At 39.0% G+C, this 22424-nt stretch overlaps 1 long non-coding RNA gene across 1 annotated transcript; it reads right to left on the minus strand.

Annotated features, from left to right (window-relative positions):
• Window positions 1-14986: 14986 nt before the first annotated feature.
• On the minus strand, window positions 14987-22332 carry LOC128805529 (uncharacterized). The gene is made up of 4 exons (XR_008436474.1): window positions 21356-22332; window positions 16409-16544; window positions 15652-15890; window positions 14987-15174 (listed from the first exon to the last, which is right to left on the minus strand). It is a non-coding gene; the product is annotated as an uncharacterized LOC128805529 (long non-coding RNA).
• Between the last annotated feature and the right edge of the window lie 92 nt (window positions 22333-22424).

Consider the following 22424-nt stretch of genomic DNA (forward strand, 5'->3'; position numbering starts at 1 on the left):
CATAGTCCCTTCATCCAGGAAACAAAAAATCTGGCTAGTATCTTCAGCCTCAGAGAGTTTGACTCCAAAATTCCCACATCCCTGAAGAACCTTGTAACCATCAAATCTGTTCTTCTGGGACAGAAAAACCTCCACCCTTCCCACTGGAGATGAGTCAGGCTGAGCAATGACAGGTCAAGCCAAAGGTCCAAAAGGAGAGCAAATAAGCAAACACCTGATGCTGGGCTCCCCTGAGGAGAACATGCACAGGTGAGAGGAGGTGTTCCCATCTGCCAAAGAGCCTTGTGTACAGGGTCCCACAGCAGAGAGACCTAGAAGCAGTGGTTCACTGAGAACCTTCTCTGTTCAGAGGACTGATTCCAAAGCAGAAGCATTTCAGTTGCAAAAATGTAGTGGGTTTTGTTTTCTTTCCCTGAGTAAAATCTGTTTTCAGTTAACTTCACATAAAAATACTAGAAGAAGCTGTAAATTTTAGGGGTTTATTATACTCAAACGAGTAAGCATATAATATATAGACAGAAAGAGCAGGAGATGAAATATACTTAGCCCTTTTGTTGACAAAGCAATTTTACCATCAAGAGGCACTCTCATGACTTGTAACCTTAATGACTTTCCTTTTGTATACAGTAGGGTTACAAGAAATATACACAAACCCATGACTTTGTTTTTCTATGCATATTTCTCTTTTTTTCATTTCATATCTTTTTGCTTTCCCAATAACAGAAAGTGAAGTCTCCAGGCCTTTTCAATCCCATTTTCCTGATTCCAATTTAATTTCTAATTTTGTTTCTAAAGTGCATAGCAAAAAAAGGGCCATGAATGTATAAAAATAATCAAGGTCAAATTGAGGTGCACCCTGTGAGCAAAGGCACGGATGGAAAAGAGGGACAGGTCTCTCTTCCTTCTGACACACCCGGTGCTGGAAGCATGGTTCAGGGGCAGTGGGAAGGAGGCTGAGCACCATTAGCTGGCAAGAGGAGCAGAGAAAATACTGTGTCACTGCTTTGATTAGGAAATGCAGCAAGTTTCATTCCTGGCTATCTTGGCTACCTAACACACTTTGGTTTGCTGCAGCTACAAGCTCTTCAGTATTTTCAAACACAGTTCCAAAAATATCCCTGTAGAAGAAAAAAAGGACACTTCTTTCATGTGTTCCACTGGTATTGATGCAAAGCTCTGATTCAACAGTAATGCAAGCACATTTCTGAGAAATGGAGTCTTGTTTATTTCTATTTCAGGGTGCTACATTAATTTATCATAAAATATGAATCATATGACACCAACATTAATTTGAAGTACAAGAACAACTCTAATAGCTCCCAAGTGCATTGAGCTATCTTCTCTTTTTTATGTGTGTTTATCTCATCAAATATTTCTATATACTACTGTATACTTCCTCCACAATTTAGATTTGAATGAAACATAGTACTCAATATAACAATGAATTCTAAGTCAACTCTGACATATATTCTGCTGTTATTAAATAACATGCTATCAACCATATCAGAGTATCTAAACAATTAAATAAAAATATGGAAGCCTCCAAGTATTTTAAAACTGAATTCACTAGGCCTTATATTAACATAGGGGCATATGGTTTCTCTGCTCACCAAGAATGCTTTTACCTTCCTTGTAACTACATAGCTCTGAAGAAATCAGGACCTCTTAAGCTCTTCATAAAGATACTTTATAATAGGTAGATACTTCATCTGTTTGAAAAATTGCAAGCACTAACTGAAGTGCAACTTGTTAGCACTCCTGAAACTCCAGTGCCTTATCTATTAACCTGAACAATGTGAGTGATGTATCAGGTAGAACAGAGTGACAGTGTTTGCTGACATTCCCATTTGTAGAAAGCAAGAGGAAACCTAATACCAAAAAAATCCTGACAACTCTGGTTGCCACACTTCTTAATTTTCAAGGAATGGAGAGCTAGCAGGTGTTAAATTGCACATGCCTGCATGCTGCTCCTTAGAGAGTAATGCATGGGAGAAAATCCATTCTTCCATACTCCAGTTGCAGGTTAGTATGCCCTAAGAATAAATACATGACAGCTTGTCTCTGGTCTCTGTGCCAGTTGGTGCAACTACAATATTGTTTACCCATCTGCACGTGGCTCAGCACGTTATATAGCCCAAGCCATGATATCATAGCTGGTGCTGTGTCACTTGAATGCCATTCAGTGCATTAAATGACACAATGAAATGGAGCAGAAAGACTGATGTGACATTTCTCAATAGGAAGTGTTTATTTCTGTTCCATCAGTGGTTTAATTGACTTGCAAACCACTCAGGACTCTGCAAACATTTAGTGAAAAGATCTTTAGCAGACAGTAACACTTTGCACTGAAGTGTCTTTAAGTACACTTATTCATAGTACAAATGGTCAATAAATAACATAATTTAGATACACATGCTGGGAATATTAACAATTACATTTACCTTTGAGTTCCCCCATCTATGTAACTGAAGGTAATTTATGCTTAGCATGCTAAAAATACTTATGGAGTTATACAATGAAATCTCTGGTTGTCTGTGCTACTTTCCCATACTTTATTCTAGTCTGTGCTTTACAGCCTTACAGCTCAGTTGCCAGAAGTTTGCAAGTAATTGTCATTAATGCATTAAGTAGCACAGGTAGTGTTCATCATATATACACAAAATGTTTTCTTGCCCTCTTCCCAAGAGGAGAGGCATGCAGTGCATTGTTTGGATTTTCTGTTTACGAAATCCGGGACTTTTTTCTCTTTAATATACTGTGGGATCTAAGACTATCACACAGACTGGGGCCCAGAAAAAAAGGCCTAAAAGGATGCTGAGCACATGTATTCACATGTCTCCATCTACCACAAGCCATGTAATTCCCAGCATACCACAGAAAAAAGATTTGTGAAGATTCTTGCAGGACCACGTAGTGGCACAAGAAGGGAGCAAGGGAAATCAAGATCACTGGCAATGTCCTGCTTATGTTTGCTGTTTGGTTTGCTCCCAGGGCTGCAGGAATTGATTTGTGTGCCTCTGTAGAGAAGCCCTCACTCCTTCCAGACACCTATGGGCCTCACCAATTGGGCATGAGGGAAAATGTGTTTCTGATCCCAAATCTGGTGGCTACTTTATGCACCCAAGAGAGCAGAGAGGAGCCCCAGCACATCCTATGTGATATCATTTTTCTTACTGTAGGTAGTTTATTGCCGCAGAAAGAAGTAGGAAGAAATTATCTTCAAACACAAAAAAGAATTTGGAGTCAAGTTTAATTTCAAGACAAAAAAAATCATTGGTCTCTGCTAGTGGCCAGCAGAAAAGTAAAGCCTTTCCTTAATGTGACACAATTCATTTCATGAACTGAGATCACATTTATTTTAGTGCTGTTCAGAAGGTCCAGACATGAAACTAACAAAGCCTGATGGCTTAAATATTAATGTCCATGCTTGGACATCATCATCATTATGTCTTGCTGTTTAATCCCATTCTTAGAATTTATCTTAGAAGTAAATTTGTATTCTTTCTCCATCAACTCTGGCAGGCATTTCAGAACCCGTTGATTCAATGGTTGAAAAATATGTTCTAATATTTGTTCCAAATATGATTATGTAAGGCAAGCAATTCCAAAAAATGGGCTCCAAGGTGCTAGGCCCTTGGAAGGGAAGTTGATGGAACTCTTTAGCCAGGAGTTCACTCATGGATCGGATCATTTGTCTTCCTCAAAGACCATCATCCTTATTACATTTTGTTTCATTTGAGCAGGGGAGGGGTTTTGCTGCCCATGGTCTTCACATAGCATGGGAATCTCTTGGTTTGCAAATATAATGGTTTCTCGAAGCTGAAAAAGAAAAGTTTCCAATAGCTTTAGATAATTTATATACTGTAGTGTCCCATGCCATCTGATGCTTCAAAAGCCTGTGTACATCAATTGCCAAAGAAAAGTGGCAGCTGTGATGCCATGTAGGATGAGCTGGACTTATAACAATATTTCTAGGTTGCATCAAGCTGTTAAAGCCAGGAGAATTATTTACTATGGCCACAAACCATTAAATACTTTCTACAATTCACTTACCCATTTTTGGCATGACTTTATGTCAAATCAATCACTCTTTACTATAATTTCACCTGTCAAATAAATGGGCTATTCTGGTAGAAATAGTGTAAAAGAAAAGTGGAAGAGATGTAAAGATTAGGACTTCCTCCGGTGAGATATTAGTTTAATTTATTGACCTGAAATCCTACCACTTACCTTAATGGAGACAACAATGTCTTGGTCATCATTTTTAGAAGATAAACACAGGATTTGGGGCACAGAAATGCATGCATATTCCTACAAGTATGTCTATTCACTGGAGTTATGGAATAATCCATAATTTTAAGAGATTACCATTTGAAAAAGTAGTTCTTTCTGGACCTAAAATATTACTTTTCAGTAGGCGTTCTTGCAAATGGCGTATTATTCCACCAGATTTATGAGAGGGGTGTTTATCTAATGGCATTTTACAATGGTATAGTCAGACATCTATGCATTTGGTTAAGGGCAAGGAATACTTGTTCTCTGTGTGAAAATTGACAATTTTCTTTCAGAGATCTCCTAGCGAAACTTTCAGGAAGGACACAACATGTCTGTAATTCTTGAGCTCAGATCTACCTTGAGTGTTAGGAGCTTCAAAAGCAAATTAAAGAGCAAGGAATGCAGATGAACCACTGATAAATAGGTACCATGATGTTTGAGAAGGTGTTCAGAGCACTACTTCAATGCCCGGTCCTGAAAGGCTGCAGATAGTTGTGGCTGAGGAAGAGAGTTTATCTTCAGTAGAGTGGATGTAAGGGTGCTTCTAAATGGTAACATAGCTTCAGCAATCAGAGTTTATTTTGATTCCTTTGTTTGTACAAGGAGACATGTCTTTTTGAAACCAGGAGCAGCATTGTAGCAAAGTGCATGGACATTTTTAGAGATTATCTGTCTGTCCTAGGAACATTTTTAAGGTATTTTACTCCAAACACCTTCCTTTTAAATAGCCCCTGCTCTCTTTCTTCCTTAATCATAACTGAATTTCCTTGGAGAGTCTGGTCAAATATTTTAGCAGGCACTGGGGAACAGTTAATTACAAAGTCTGTTAAATTGTGTGCACTGCTCATCATATTGCTATTAGGTTAAGAATCTTCACTTGGTTTGTTTGCTTTTTTTCAAATGTGAAACATTCTTCAGGTAGGAACATGATTTGGATGTGTTTATGCTGTATTGCATAAACAATACATTATATATAAAAACAATATAATGCATTGCTGAATTGCATACACAATTCAGCAATGCAAAGAAGAGGTTGCTATAACTCCTCAATGCCATCAGTGCTGTGGTGTGACAGTGCACAGGGTGCTTTCTCTGCTATGTGTATGGTCAAGAGAAGGGACTCAGCTACTCACCAATGTATCTCCCTGCAGACAGCCATTTAATTTGCATAGGATTGGTGTCTGTGAACAGAAAAGTCTGTCTCCCCCTCCCCTGCCAGTCACCAGGCTGGTGCCCCAGCTGAGCAGGTGATGAGGAGGCCCTGATAGTGACAAACACTCCCAGCAGCAAAAGACACACTGCTGGCACATCTGTGAGAAGCACGTGGGAAAAGGAGCCACAGGTGGCCCAGCAGCCCCAAGCACAGCTCTTGCAGCAGGTTTCTTCATTTGGGAAGGATGGTTTCTTCATTTCAGAAGAAAATCTAATCAAGACTTTATGCCCTAAAAGTACATAAGAAATTACTTTTCTACCCAAAGTTTCATTTCCAGGTTAGTGAAGTTTCTTAGTACCTGATCTACTACATACTATAGCATGTTAGAGAAGCGGTCTCCTTCTTTCAAATACACAGATCACTCTGAAATAATTTGCACTGCAAACTTAAACAATTACTTTTTTATTGCTTGAAACATCCTTTTCAACTTTCATTATCACCAAGGCAAAACAGCTTCAATCAAAAAAATCCCCTTAAAACAAACAAACGAATGAAGGGTCACGAATGCTCAAAAATAACAATGCAGGTCTATTTTGGTAATCCACTTGGCAGAGCAATATGGAAGTTTCTCTCCAATGAACTGCTTCCAAGTTTTCAAGGGTACAGATCATAAATAGATTTTTCAGGAAATTCACAAAGTTTGGGTATGATAAGGAAAGAGTAGATAATTGATTGATTTTACCTATGTGAGTAAATAACAGAGAGAGTGGATTTGTTCCCAAAACAGGGCACCAGCATGTTTCTTTTTCTTAACCCTTTATGGTGTTTTCTTTCCAAATTAAATTTCCATCCTTCTTAGTGGAGACTTTATCTCCAGAGCCAGAGATAGCCTTTGAGCCTGAGAGGACACAGTACAATAGAGGACATAGAGGTCTTGGTGATGACAACAGGAAAAGCTCAAGGAAGAAAAGAGAGTGGTGCTGAAGGATGTGTGCCAGAGAAGGACTGGGGAGGGAAGGGATGCCGGGGCCGGAGAGGGAAGAAGGTAAAGGAGTCCTGGAAGTCGCTGTTATTTCAAGAGATGGCACAGATAGGCAGAGAGCCGACTGCAGAGCGCGGCCGCTGACCTTTCCCGAGCTTCATGTTACAGCAGCCGTGGGCTGCGAGCACGGACAGAGCTGGTCCATCCCCAGCCCCCGCTGCCTCGCGGGGACTCCACTCTCCCTGCAGGGCAAAACCCACCCTCCTCATCCAGCCGCTCCCAAACCCCTGAGACCTCCCCGTTTTCATGCAGGCTGCGCTCGCTCAGCACAGGGCTGGCAAAAAATTTGACACTACAGGGTAAGAGGAGGAAAGGAAGCTTTAATTTCTTTACCAGTCTAGCTTTAATCATTACATTAAAGACAATGGATGTCTGAAGCATTTCCAACTTTCCTTTTCTTATTAAGGTGAAAACGGTCATAGAAATGATTCACGGAATCACAGAATAATTTAAAATTGACAAGAATTATTTGGGAATACTGTTGCTTTCTTTTCAAGACATTTTTTTTTCTGCTGACAAAAATAAATCTACATTTTTTTTTAATAAAAACACAGGTAATAGGCATTGTTCAATTATTTCTCTATTTTAAATTTCATCTGAGCAAGGAAGGCTAGCTTTATTCTGACCATCTCTCCCTATACAGGTATATTAAATGGGGAAAAGACACAACATGATTGGCATTGTAAAGATTTTTTCATTAGTAGTAAAAAGAAAATGGCAGATTCAAACTTGTGATTTTATTAATAAAGAAAAAATCTGGGTTAACCAGGTCACTTTCTCCTAAAGGATCCTAAAGCATTGTAGCAAAAAACTCTAAAGGATAATGGATGTGCTATTGACAGTCAATCATTCTTCTGTCGAAAGTCAGCACCTTGTTGGCAGCAGTACTACCCAGTTATTTAAGACTGGAAGTGAAATAAATTTCATTTAATTGCAGGAATAATGTATGTGGCTAGAGCAGTACTTTGATATGGCATTTGGTCACGTCACACAGTTAATAGCTGTGTTATTGTGACAACTGCTATGCCATTCTCCATAGCCCAAGTGGTCAACATCATTACATCTGAATTAAACACTATGACACTACCCTAAACATCAGCTGGGACACTGATTCAGTGCTGACTCAGAGGGGATATGCTCACATGCTGAATTACAAACATTGTTCTCCACACAGTGGTTTCTTGGACATTTTCTCCTCTAAGCAAAATCTTTGTTTCACATTAGTTTTGAGAACTGAAAGGTACCATAGGGTGTGAAAGCCTCCTTCAGAGAACTGGAGTTACTACTCATTCTTAGTTTGCTCTTCTGATCTAGGTAGGCTGCAAACCAAAACCTGAATAGAGAAACAGTACAAGTTCTGTGACATTTCAGAACACTTTTTATTGAAGTCTGGATATATCCTCAAAACAACTTTCACTCTGTTTTCAAGAAATATTTCAAAGAGTTTGCTTTCTTTAAAAGTGGGATAAGCAGGAAGTCAAATTCTGCAGCTCGACTTGTTCAAACTTGTATGCAACTGTTCATCTCAGTAAATACACACAGGCACCACAGAGAGTATCACATCAAAAAGGTGCAATATAGCTTCTTTTCTCAATAGAAAGCCTGTTGTGCTTGTTGTTTAGGATCTTTTTGTGCCTTTTGGGTGTCTCCTTGTCCTGGAACTGTTTTTCCAGGTATGTGAAGAAGTATGGCTTCTTAGTTACTTCCCCTAGCCCATTTTGTGAGAGTAAGACAAGTTAATTGTGCTTGACGATATGGATGACCCTTTCAAGTCATGTAAAATGATACTGCTCTGCTTATCACAGGTAGATAACCATTAATATTATGTGTACTGTCTATGGGAAGAGAAAGGGTCTTGTTTGTTTTGAATGTTTTCAAAGGTAGGAAACAAAGGATCCTGTGGGGACACCAGCACACAGCAGACAGTGCAGCTGCACAAATCAAAGTTAAAAGACAGGAACCTGCAGTAAAAAATAGGTGAAAGACAAAAATCTGTTTCTTTGTAATAAGACTAACACATTTCACTGCGGTGTATAGTGGTGAAGAAGTAAAATATCATACTTAACTCACGCAGAGCTCCTAAATGGAGCTCACTCCTGGCCAGTCACTATTTTTACTGACTGAATTCCCCAGTTCTCATTCATTTTAACTGGGTTCATGTGTGCTATAGAAAATTCCTTTAAAAAATGGGCATCTCTCAGAGTATGGGTCAGGAAATACTTCATCATTTTGTTCATATAAGACCCAAAGAAAAGGGGGTCTAGAGCCTGAAACATTTGCATTATTGTATCATTTATCATTACAGCTTAGGAGCACAGGTCACTAAATCTAACTATGAACAAACTGCCTCAGTACAAGGGTCTTTCTTTGCAAACATGGGCACCAATCAGCTTATATTCAATAGAAGGGCAAAGCAGGATGAGGAAGGATCTAGTCAGCTAGGTAAGAAATGGGTGTATTATGAGCTGAATTTTACTTTAGTGAAATATTAATACTCACTGAACAGAATTTTCAACTTGATTCAGCCTTCTGAGTCCAGTGGACTTTGGAACTAGCCTTTAAACTGATTGTTTAAAAATACTCCACACCACAACACCCTAAAAAGCGTGAAAGTAAGATGCACCTATTACTTTGTAATTCATAACACGTTTTGCACTCTGAGGAGCAATATTTTTAAGTCAGTTGAAAATGTCTCATTACCTTGAGCTGGCTTTGGATCAAGCTCCTGAAGGTTTTCAAAAGACATTGCCAGCATCTGTGGACTTCAGACAGCCTCACTTTGGAAGCAGAACATAATAGTTTCTGGTGCTATTTTAGAATTGTATACCATGTGCTGCCTCATTTGTGGTAAAACAATATGATAAGAAAGATCAAGTATATATCTCATTTGACAGATTTTGTGTTATCTGCAAAACAAGAATGTAAAGTATAGAATTGCTGGGCAGGCAAAGAGCTGATTGAGGAAAGGGATCTCTCAACAGAGCTCAGTGGAAACACTGCATTTCGGAGAATAATGAAGATCCCAGATCCCCCGCGCCTCAGTCTTTCAGAATAATTAGGGGTTCACTTACTAAGGGTCAGATCATCTCATTGACCTCTAAACTTTCTGATCTTTAAGAAGCTCCTCAAAAGAGGCATAAATCAAACAAGAAAGTACTATCTGCCTTTTAAAGGGAGTTTTCAAGAAATCAAAAATATATGATTTCTCTGAAGTTAATCAAAAAATTCTAAATTTTTTTTGAGTTTGAAGCCTTTCAAAAAGACAATTATTGCCACAGCTGAGCGAAAACTCAATCTATTTGTTGTATGTTACATAGAAGAAATGCATTTTAAAATTACTCAAATGAAAATTACTGTTGCTAGTTTAAAAAGAAAACTTTGTTTTAGGACAAGTTTTTCTTTACATTTTGACATTCAGTTTTTATGGTGGAAAAGCTGTTAATTTGAAATTTCTTGGAAAAGCGGAAATTTGGGGGAAAGCAATCAAATTATTTGGGCTGATTTGTTTTGAAAATCCTGCTGAAATATCATAGTATTAGTAGATTTGGAATAGTAGGCACATATTAAATGTATGATTAATAAAATTGCCACATAATGAAAATGAATTAGGATGGTGAAGTGGGAGCAACTGGGTGAGTCAAAAGATTCAGTACAACTTTCATCTTGGAAATACGGACATTGAAATGCTCTGAATCCTTTTGATTTCAACAAAATAACTACAATTTCTTTTTACCAATAACAGAAAACCTCAACATCACGGCGACTGAAACACTTTTGTAGCATGTCTGTGAAAAAAGAGACATAAAATTATGTGGTTGAAAATTAATGTTTTGCTAATGCTATAAATGCATATGGAAAAATATGTACTAGTTAATGAATGGTATGTGTTCACTTTATTTACATAAGGTTGAAAGAAAAAAACTATCACAAAGGATCTACAGGATGATAAAATTCAATATTGATACCATTGTGCTGTATCTGAGTGTTAACTTACCATAATGGCTACACAATTTTAGTTCAGTTGTAGTGTGAGACACTAAAGATTTTAATTAGGAAGATAATAACACCATTATGTGCTTATATATTTTCCTGTGTTTAACAGAACAAATGGATCTTCTGACTTCAATCTGACTCCTGATACTGCTACAAAACATTGCTTTAGAATATTGCATGGAAACTTCCTTCTTTTCAAAACAAATCTTAACATTGTACTAATTGTTGTAACAATGTGCTTACCTTTCTCTGATGTTAAAACAAAATATTAAACGAGCAACTTCAGACATATTAAAAATTTCTCTGCTACTCAGAGAAAATCTCTCACAAAAAGAAGTGTCAGAAGCATCACAAAAACCCCTTGACCTCGCTACTGCCCTTGATTTTATGTAGAAGGTACTAAGATTTCAAAAATGCTCATGTACCCAGCCTCTTTGAAATCACAATACTTGTTAGATACTTAAATACTTTAAAGCATTTAAGCTTTACATTGCAGTGATAGGCTGTAGTATGCAATTCTTAGACAAACAGCAGTGTTCTTCCAAATTCAACAGGATTAGGAATAAAATTTATCACTTTCTTATTCTGAAGTAAAACTTCTCCTTGTAATAGTTTCCATGTAAGGTTTCATTTTATCTACATGAAAATCATTAGATATTTTGCTGAAACCTTTAGGAAAGGCTCCTTTGACCTACATGGAAAATAATTTGCAAGAAAACAGTGCAAGTATAACTTTTAGAGCTCTCATAAAATATCCTGCATGGGACAAGTGAGGCCATGTTACATAGAAGAACGGACTCTGTCCATAGAGTTATCAGTTAGGTTAGTGGTTAATGTGTAATCTTCAATCTACAAACCCTGAAAAACGAACTCTCTGCACTCCATATCACCTCGAAAAATGTGTGGGTATAGTCACTTTCCATGATCTCATTACTTAATTACTGATTTTCTTAACTTCACACTACTAAGCAGAACCAAAGTTCTCTTACATGTTTTTCTGCCACAGAGAAAATTTTCATGCTAAAAAGCAACTTTCAAATTCTCCTGATACATGCAGTTTTATTCTAGCATTTTGTTACCTAGATAGAACATTAAAACTATTTTAGGTTTTCCTGAGTTATATGATCCATATCATACATATATAATATATAACTATATTAACAATGAGATGTATTTCAGTTAGCTTATTCAAGGATTTGATACATCATTTCATATAAGAAATGGTATTTGCTATTCTAATGAAATTGATCAAGCAATGTGCCACTAATTTTAAAATTTGAGTATTTTTGTTAGCATCTTTTCAAAGATAATCTGTATTATGCCAGCAAAGCTTCTATGACAAACCTGATTTAAATGCAGTTTTTTTACTGCATTCTCTTCTCACAAGCCTTGAGATAGACACATAATGCAGAGTTATGCAGATACCTTTGTGACTATTTTGTTTGTTGCTACTTCACACTAGAATTAGAAGTACTACAGAAATACTTTTTGTGCTAGGCGAGAATGGATTTGGCTTTGTTGTTTTCCTTTAGCATCATCCATACTCAGAGGAAATTTACTCAAATAGAAATGAGATTCAGGGGGACATTGTGTTCCCTAAAATCCCTAAATAAAGACCCTTTCCCTAAATTATGACCCTGTTCCCTAAATAAATATTCAGGCTTCAGAAGTGACTGAACTTTTATTGAACCCCAAAGTTTTGGCTTATCTCTTAGGCAATGGCTGGGCTGGTTTTTATTTATATCCCTATTTAAAACAAGCTGGTTAATTCTTGGGTTTGCTTTCAAATTTTGTCACACATGGAATGTCTTAATTGTTTGTTAAAGGAACAGCAGGTTGTGGTCAGGGTCAAATGCCCTTGTGCTCAACAGTTTTTAACTTTGCATAGTACTTACTCTTGAGACTGTGATAAGCAAACCTACAAGCAGATCATGCTTTATGTGAGGGAAGTGCTGAGTGTGCAGGTATGCAAGGGCAGGGGAAAGGAGGAGGGGACCTGACTTCATTGGCCTGGGCATTTTTTTTTACCATACCAGACAGCATAGTATGTACTGGTAAATGAGCTTTCAGGGCATGCTTTTTGGACAGCATTGGATTCTGCAAGATTTGTAGCAAAACAATGAAAGATGCACAGTTAAGTTGGATGTTAGCAGAAAGGTTTAGATATATGGGCCAGAAACATGGCTATGTGTTCAGTCCTGCTAGTTACTCATCACCTGCTTTGTAGGTGCAAGCTGGACAACAGACCTGCTGATGGTCCTCTAGTGGTGCCATTCCAGAATTCCCTTTTCCTAGACCAGGTGAGGTCCTCCCTGAGTCACTCCAGAAGGGTCTTCAAGTAGTTTAATCAACACAACATAAGGCAACATAAGATTTCTGCTCACCTATGGTGAAGATGTCCTTTGATGTACTTGAGGAAAGGCGAGGACCTGGTGGAATGACAGAAGCATGAGGTTCCACGGAAGACCTGCCTATAATCATGATCCCAACAATTTGACTAGTGAAGCTATGAGCTGTGGGCTGGTTGAGTGGTTTCTAAGGCAGACTCCCAGGGAGCTGGGCAGTCAAGGCTCTCCTGATTTCCTTGCTTTCATTCCAAACCTGATTTTGCCCATTCAGGGACAGATTATGAGGGGGATTGGAGGAGTTGAATGGCAGTGGGGAAGACACGGATAAATCTTTTTTTTAATGTGATTTGTGAAGTGTCAGGCTCAGCTGTAACGCTCTGTCTGATCACTGAGTGCCTCTCCTCACTGGTGACCAAATCATCCTAAAAAGGAGAAGATAAGAGGAGCAAATCAGGGGGAGTTGACCTCCCCTGGGTATGGAGGGCTGTAGGAAGTGGATGGCTCAGCAGGCAAGCTACCTGCTCCAGCCTGGTGGTTGGCACAGTGTCTATTTTGCATATCAGGCTGCCTCCAGGGAATAAAAAAGCGTTAACTCAGATAACCACAATTTCAGCTCTGTGCTCTGCAAAAAGAAAAAGGAAGACGGCCCTGTGTTTCCAACCAAGGGACTTGTTCTGTTTGATTTTCCTTGGAGAACACTGCTTGCCAACTTTTCCACTCCCTGGAACAAGGGGTCTGGCTGAATTTATTTTCAGCACCCTCCAGGAAATGAGGCTGTTAGCTTTATTACCCTGAAACTAGAAGACAAACTCAGTTTCTTTAGTAGGTGCAGGGGCATGGTTACTAAATTTACTGTGTATGAGTCTTGGAGCAAGTCTGTCTGATGCTCCAATGTGTCTTTGGCTGAAACCCCCCAGCTCAGAGCTGCCAGTGTGAGCAAAGATCTTACGTAGGCAGCCACCTTCAGTTAGCTCTGGTAAAAGAGAAATCCTAAGAGCTGTGTAGAAATGTGTCTTTCTCCATGTGAGTGGTATCAGTAAAAGGGCAGTGAGTACAGAAGTGATTAAGAAGGCTGGTTTACAGCAATATACCAGTCCCCCATGAGACAAAAAGAAAATCCAGGTAGCATTACACAAGAGAAAGGTACATTTCTTTCTCTGATCTCTTTAGTGCTTACAAGATTTAGATAACATGCTTATCATGAAGCAAACGGAGATATTTTGCAAGTTTTACTTGGTGTGGTAAAAATTGTTACCCTTTATACCTTTGTAAATGCCCTGAAGTTCGCAAGAGTAAGCACATAAATAAAGTGAACAAACACAGCCTAACTCCAAATACCTTTTGGCTTTTCACATTTTTGTGAGGTTGTAATAAAATAAAATTATTTAAATAAATAACTGACAAAATAGTCATACGGTCAGAATAAATTACCATGATGTTTTTAATTACTTAAGTAAGTTTTGGTAGGAGGGAATGAGTAATATTAAAAGATTTAATTAGTGAATTCAGAGGGATTATTTACAGCACTAACATCAACAACATAACATCTAACATAATTAGAGATCAAAGAAAGTCTACAAGGCAAGCAAGACCCTTCTTGCAGAAGATGTGGTGTCCTAGTCTTTAATTCTTGTTTTTCTCTCATTTAGGTTTCTCTCCCAAGTACTTTTATTTCCTCTAGAATATTTAATTGTAGATAATTAAATAATTTTTGTAAAGGATCAAATAACCTGTAGCAGTTGCCTATTGGTTCTACAGAAGCTAAACATCAAAAATGGGTGAAGAATATTGACATCACAATCCCACTACATATGAGAGGAACGGGGAGAAGGGGTACTAAATAATAAGACTGTTATTTAGTACAAATGCTTGTTTAAATTTTTTTACCAAGATTCATAAAGGGTTCTTCTGGCCTGGGTAATTTTAGCAATGCTTTGGAATAGTCGGTTTATGAAATTATAGGGCAGAGGCCTTGTTTTACCTTGGCCCTGTCCTGTGCATTTTGATGACTCTCAGGCATATGCAGAGTTTAGAATAGGAGACCTGCCAAGAGGCAAAAATAAATTAGATTAATTAGATATAACGAATTAGAGGGAAGTTTGTGAGGATTTTTTTTGTGGAATTTTTTTGTACAAATAATGTGTCATACCTATTTATGCAATTTCTCTGATTTGCTCCATGTTTTCTGGCTGCATTCAGGAACGTGTTCCAGGCACTGAAAAATATCTCCTCTGTCTAGACTCAAGGCAAAGGAAGAACTTCTAATAAAAATATTCAGAAGATGAATTTATTTCCATGAAATTTCTCTCAATTTCTCCTCATTCACATTTTGTCAGAATTTGAAACCACAGGAATAAAAAAGCCTAAAAAGAAAAGTTTGCAAAAATTGAATTAAAATTTCCAGTTGAAGAAAAATGTTTAACTTGTTCTAATATGCATTGAATCATTGAAATTCCCGCACAATTCTCCAAGAGAAATAAATAACAGAATTCATAAAAGACATTAATTTTCAGTAATACTGTTGTAACTTGAAAAACTTCAAATTCTTCTACAAAAGTGACTATTTACAGAATAAACCACATAGGGCTTCTGTACCGGCCCCACACTACTTTAGAAGGTATCTCTTGAAAAATTTTGGTTGTATGGTTTGAAATTAGTTATTAAAAGATTTTCTTGTCAACAAATCGCATACTGGAACAGGAGAATAACATGCCCTCATTTTTCTCCAGCTTTCTGTGAGCTCCAGAGGGCTCTGTCCTTGGTCAGCTTCCCTCCTCCCACTGGAAAGGGCACCTCCTCTCTGGGGAAGGTCATCTGTACACACAAGCCCAACTGCTCACCCTGATCACTCAAATCCACCTGTCTGCTCCAGTCTGTCCAAGCCCAAAGCTCAGTCTGCTTCTCTCTGAATGTCTCGCTGTCGGCTCAAGCTCAGTATGGCTCACCAGAGCTCTTAATCTGTCTTCTAAGCTCTCCTTGCTACTGCTTTTTCCAGTCACTGTGGTTAACATCACTGGCTGTTCTGTTGCTTTGGACTTGAGCTTGTCCAGCACCTTCAGTCTAGGACTCTCGAGGCTCTCTGTAAATTTTGATACACAAAACTTCAGCACTTTGACCTTCCTCATACTTCCACACAGCTAAAATTACCAGTCCAGCTTTCATCCTTTCACCACAAGATGCTTCTCCCTGATTTGGATGGAGCCCATTTCCTGCTCATTCCTCCATGCCCACAGCTGTAAGTAGGTCTCCTCTCTCCTCCCATGTTCCCATCCACTCCTCCAACATCAAGCACGACACAATTCTCCTGTGTACAGACTGCAGCCACGCTGCCATCTTGGACAACCTGTGGCACCATCTGTCATCACACATTCAAGAACCTTTCACATCAGTAATGCCCTCTTGCTACATTGCTCTGTCAGTCAAGGTGAAGCCCTCTGTAAAAACATACAGAACTTTGCCATTATGCACCTTCAGCCTTTCCCCAGGAGCTTTCCTTTTTCACAGTCTACAAAACACCAGCTTGTGGGCATGCTGCAAGTGTTACATGCACAGTGACCCATAACATCACATTATTTTCCTCCATGTCTCTGAAGCTACCTGTTGTCTGGTGTTCTTCACTTTGATTGAAAGCAGTAGATCATAAATGCATGGAGCATCTGGACCACCTGGCCATGTGTGGAAAATGGCACAGTGATGCCCTGGTCCCCATCTGAATTGCACAGAGTCTGCAGCACTAGAAATACAGAGATTTGATATTCAGCAACTTTGGAATGTGTTATTCAGTTTCAGGACTAGGTTTGACTCACACTACTTCAGAGAGGAGGCTAAAGTTATTACTAAATGTTTAAAAAGTGAATTATAATTATTTAGCATCTACTGAAATAAGGTGCCTTTCTTAAAAAGCAATTTTTTCATTCTTCTTATTTTTGCCTTCAATGTGGAATTATAGAGGTAATATTTTAAATTAATTGCTAGGGTGGCTAAAGCACTACTTTGTAGGATAACCTTGCACAGAGTTCAATTCAATTTGAATTTCAGATTTGGTGATTACTGAATTATATATAGTTTTCTTTCTTTCTCAAGTATTGAGAAGTTCTTCTCAAAGGCATGTGCAAGTCCCTCTTGGAAGCACATTTCTGGTGCTCTGACTCCAAAGTTTATTCTTTCTGCAGGGATCTATAACTTCTATATTTTTATAACCCAAACCAAATGTTTCCTGAGGCATAACAGAAAATTTTGTTTCTAAGCCATTTGAACACATACATTCAAAACACATTAAACATGGGTAAATGATGACTGCAGAAGAAGATTATTTCTAGATGTGGAGTCTTTTAAAAAGAGCTAAAACTGTTTTCCTTTCCAAGAAAAATATATCAGATTCCCTATGTTTAGTGTATTTCAAATTCTGTCAACATGTCATAATCTATTAACAGGAAGCTGCCTACTGATTTGCTCACTGCCAAGACTAGGGGTGACATTCCTACACTCTTGAAATCAGTGACTTCAATAGGCAGAAGATTTCATCCAAAGCAAGAAAATTTTTCTCCTTACATTTTCAGAATGGAAAAGAATGAAAAACCTTCCTCCAATTCATATTTATCTCCATTTCCAGATACTGCCATGTAAGAATTATATATACTGTCATCCTTTTCTATATAAAGATTACCTTAGCTGCTTTTGACACTGAAAGTAGGAGTTAGCATATAAGGTGTTTTTGCAGCATACAATAACAACTACAACAAAAGATACTTCAGAAAGGCAAAAGCAAACACTAAAAATTAACACTTATATCTCCATTTTACTAATACATATTTGCTATCTTTCCACACAAAAGAATGAACATAATTTTTTAGATAGAAAATTATATTTGTAAATATAGTTATTTTTTTCAGAGTGATATTTGGTGGGAGGAGGTGAAGGAAGGGCTGATTCAAGAGTCAGTGAAATAGGTGTGGGGAAAAAGTAGACAGAAAAACTTCTATTGACTTTGATGGACTTTATGTCACACCCTTCTCCCCAGTGTGACAATAAAATACTGTGTAGCAAGAAAAGTTCAACTCCTTCTAACTTTTCTTCTGCAAGAATCTTCTTAAGAAGAATTTCGCAAAATATTTGAGCTACGAGTTCCAGCTGAATTGTATAAGATTAGGATTAATTTCCAGAAATGCTGAAGTAAGTATAGTCTAGGTATCAGGAACACAGGGATTTGGTGCATAAGTAGGCACCAGACCTACAAATCTTGCAAATACTGAAGCTCTCTGTGAAAACTTATTAAACAACCCAAGCACACCACATGCAGTGAGACCTGAGTATTGACTGTCTACCCAAGGACACAAGAGCACAGATTCTACTATGTGATCTCTGGTTTTTGGCAAATCCTTCTTTTAATGTTAAAATTTAATAATAATAATAAAGAGTCATCAGTCTTGTCTACGATTAGAATTTTATTCCTTCTTCACCTCAGATCACTGCACAAGGAAAAGATGAACCTAAAACACCTTAACTTTCATCTGTCTGAAAAAGTTCCTTCATAAAGTGATTTTGGATTGGGTGTACTTTTACTATAATCTCTGTTTTCATCCTCCTATAACAGTTTAGGTATGTTGGTTTAGATTGCCTACCTGATGAAATACCTTTTAATACTACTTTGTAATTGTAATGCCATGCTAATTCTTGTGGACATCACTACATCACTGAACTAACTCCACAGCAGAGTAAGCACATGTAAGCACACCAATGCACATACCTAGGGAAAGCTAGAGGATGATTCTGCAGTGTGACACTGACTTCAATGAACCCATCCTGTCCCATGGCCTACAGAGAAGTTTACCACAATGAAATATTGTTTTGCTTGATTGTACTTTCAGATGTTGACCAGACCTATGTCACATAGAATTTTCTGTGACTGAGATAATAAAATCATATTTTATTATGTAAGCCACTTCATAATTCAGCTCAAAAAAAAAGCAATCCTTTAATTACCCATTAACAATATAAAATGATCATAATGTGTAGGCTAGATGAACATAATTTGGGAATCAAAGGATCACTGAAAATCAACAAGACTTAAGCTCTTGAGTCAGTGCTCTCCAATTTGAGAGTCACATTCCTCCGAAACTGGAGTTATTCGTACACCTCAGCACACGCTCATCGTAGCACAAGACTGAGGTTCTGCTGACACCTGTTGGTAAACGTCTGAACAGCAGAACTGATGTCACACAAGTAAATGAAATAAAAAACATACACAGAAAACAGGAGTAAAGGTACAGACGTGTCTTCATTCCATAACAGAAAAGTTTCCAGTTATTGGTAAGTCATAATGTGAGTGAGGCTGGGGAAAGGGCGACAAGGAAAGGTAAAAACAAAATTTGCTGCTAGATTTTTTGTCAGATCTTCCCTGACCAAGATGATGAGTTCACTTCCTACTGAGTCAATATACTACTTGCAGTGAGTCATTGTGGAGATGCTGACTAAGCTGAAAGAGATTTTGCTAATGACTGGGTGATCAGCAGAATTATAATTAATATCAGCAGAGACCAGTATCTATTTTGCAAATGATCAGAATCACGCTAACATGGGAGTGTGATAAGATGACTAACACTACTGAGAGATTTTCAAACTTTTTGTTTTATATATGGGAAGATAAAATTTTCCTTATTCAGCAATTTATCTTCAAAAGATAGCAAATATCAAAGCTGAACTCCGTTAATGTTGGTTAGGCCCAAGAAAAGGTAAAATTTTAGTAGAAATTTACTTTCTGCTACAATACAAACAATTAAGATAGGCTTCAGATTTTCAGTCATAGCACAGTCCTAATGTGAATAACTTTTAATTTTGTGTTAACCAAACATATCGAAAAGGGCAGAAGCGTGCTACACCTTTCATTGTAAGGATTTCTGTTATCAGACTGTAGACTGCACTCTCTTTCATTTGTACAGGGTGTGCATGGTGTCTGGTAAGAAAGATGTGTTTTGCGCAGTGTTTTAGACAGACACTATGTGAACCTGTATTAACTGCTTTCCTGATAAGAAAAGATCCAACAGTGTAGATTTGCTCCTTCTGCTGTTATTCACTTCCTTCTCCCCCCAGTACCCCCCCAAAAGCAAGGGAGAACTTTACAGTACAGAGAAAATTCACTTTCAGTCCCTGGTGCTCATCTTTGAAAGAAAATTACTGCTTGTAAAATTACAGATCCAGAGATCTTACCTTGGACCGCTATGTACTTGGGGGATTTTTGTATATCCCCACCTTCATCCCGTATCCAGGATGAATTGAAAGGTATTGTGATGGACACTTGCTGTGCTTACTGGATGCTTGCTAGCCCGTTCAGGAGTTACCCTGCCCTGCTCTGAGAGCGCTGCTGGAGCCCGAGGAACTCCGGGCGGAGCACCCGCGTGGCCAGGCTGCCCTCTCCCGCCAGCTCAGGGAGCTCCAGCTGTGTGGAAGAAGCACAGCTGACCAAAACTTCCACTACAACTCATACTGGCTGCTTTTACAGCATGAAGCTGATCTTCTGAGACGTTGTGGAAATGCTCAGGATATTGAGACGTAGGCTGTTCAGTCAGATATACAACAGATAACCTTGCCCAAGCTGCTGAACAGTCAGGCATTCTAAACATAAATACATTCATCCCGGACAATACCTTCAGGCTGAAAAAGACATTTTCATGAGGAAAACTGCAGCTCTGAATCAAATGCACAGCTTCTACTGTCTACAAAATAAATTTGCAGTAAGCTGCTCAAAACTCCCAGACACACTGTGGACATACAGCTTGTTTGTGTTGCACACAGGCAAGCAGAACACTTGACAGAGGTATTGAGCTAATAATTCTCTCCATGATGCAAATTTGTCTGCATATACAATTCTGTCTGGGAAGCTTTAGACAGAAACACCTTTGGCTTGCAAGTATCTACCTAAGCAAGTTGCTCAGACAATTAGCAAGCTTTTATCAACATCGGGCATGTCAAGGCATTGCCATCAACCTCCTTGCTGGTGGCATGTTCCTGAGCTCCAGAACAAAAAGTATAGTCGTAGTCAGCAGCTGTCCTGCTGTCTTGCAAAGGGAGAAGATTAACAAAGAAACAAGGTAAGAAGGAAAAATGACCAAAAGAGAAAGGGTGAGAGAAAAGAAGCCACATAGCTGTTGTTTAGGATGTAAGCAAAGACGATGAGCATGGTTGTGTCACTTAGTAACAGTGACCATTACGGGGCTGGCATATTTCATATGTACACAACACTTAGCCTCTACACAGGATGTTCAATTAGAGATGGTAACTCTTTCTATTAAGAGAAGGCAATCAAGACACAGTTCTGAGCTGGTAACTATAAAGGTTTGATGCCATTTCCAAAATGTTTGAGGTCATTGTCATTCCACGTGGTTACTTTATTAAGAACCATGAGCACTCTTTGGGCTTACCAGACCTTTAAAGGCCACACACGAACCTCCATGTCTCCAGCTGGTGCCATTAACCACACACACACACACACACACACACACACACACACACATACACACACACATATACACACATACATGAGTTTACCCTGGCTGAAGAGCTGCAGTGAAGTCCTCCCCAGGCTGACAGGACAGCGTGGCAAAGGCTGTGGGCAGCAGCTTCATTTAGAAGAAAAGCAGTTTAGCCATGTTGCTAAACTGCCTCCTGTCTCCTCCATTGTGCAGGAGTAGTATACCTGGTCTCTCCTTGGAGGAAAAATGTTTTGCAGGTTTTCTGACCCAGGAAATCCTATTGTAAAATAAACACGCCATGGATGAGCCTGAAGTCATCTACTTGAAACACCTTTACTGGGTGCCCTTTCATCCAGACTGGCTGTGCAGGCCAGGGTGGGAGCTGGCGTGGGACTACACACCATGACTCTGGGGGTGAGGGTGACAAGCACCAGCCAGCTGGGCTGGTGGTCTGGAGTGGCCACCTTCACTGGGACCAGGTGGCCAACTTGTCCTTCACTTTTAGGGTGAAGTGGAGTCACTGGAAACTTGTAGAGCTATGTTCGATGGAAACCACTAAAGGTTTGAGTGGACCAAGCCAGGTTTAGCCTGGAGAAGAGAAGGCTCAGGGGTGACCTTATCGCTCTTTACAACTCCCCAAAAGGAGCTTCTACCCAGGTGAGGGTCGGTCTCTTCTCCCAGGCAACCAGTGACAGAATGAGAGGACACAGTCTTACACTGCACTAGGGTAGTTTTAGGTTGGACATCTGGAGGAATTTCTTCACAGAAAGGGTGATTAGACATTGGAATGGGCTGCCCAGAGAGGTAGCGGAGTCTCCATTCCTGAAGTTTTTAAGGAAAGATTGGCACTTAGTGCCATGCTTTACTTGACAAGGTGCTGTTCTGTCACAGGTTGATGATCTCAGAAGTCTTTTCCAACCTAATCGATTCTGTGATTCTGTAACCTGGCTTTGAGCTGCCTGCACCACAGAATTAGAATCACAGAATCAGCCCCACCTATGAATCAGCTCTGATTTCGGACCTCTGCAACCAGACCCGAGCCTCTTCCCTCACCGCGTGCCAAGGCTGGGGAGCCGAGCGGGAAAAATATGAAAACCTGCGGTTTTGGGTTTTTTTTGGGTTTGTTTTTGGGTTTTTTTTTTGGT

Source organism: Vidua macroura, chromosome 3 (genome assembly GCF_024509145.1).
Source record: "Vidua macroura isolate BioBank_ID:100142 chromosome 3, ASM2450914v1, whole genome shotgun sequence".
Taxonomy (NCBI): domain Eukaryota; kingdom Metazoa; phylum Chordata; class Aves; order Passeriformes; family Viduidae; genus Vidua; species Vidua macroura.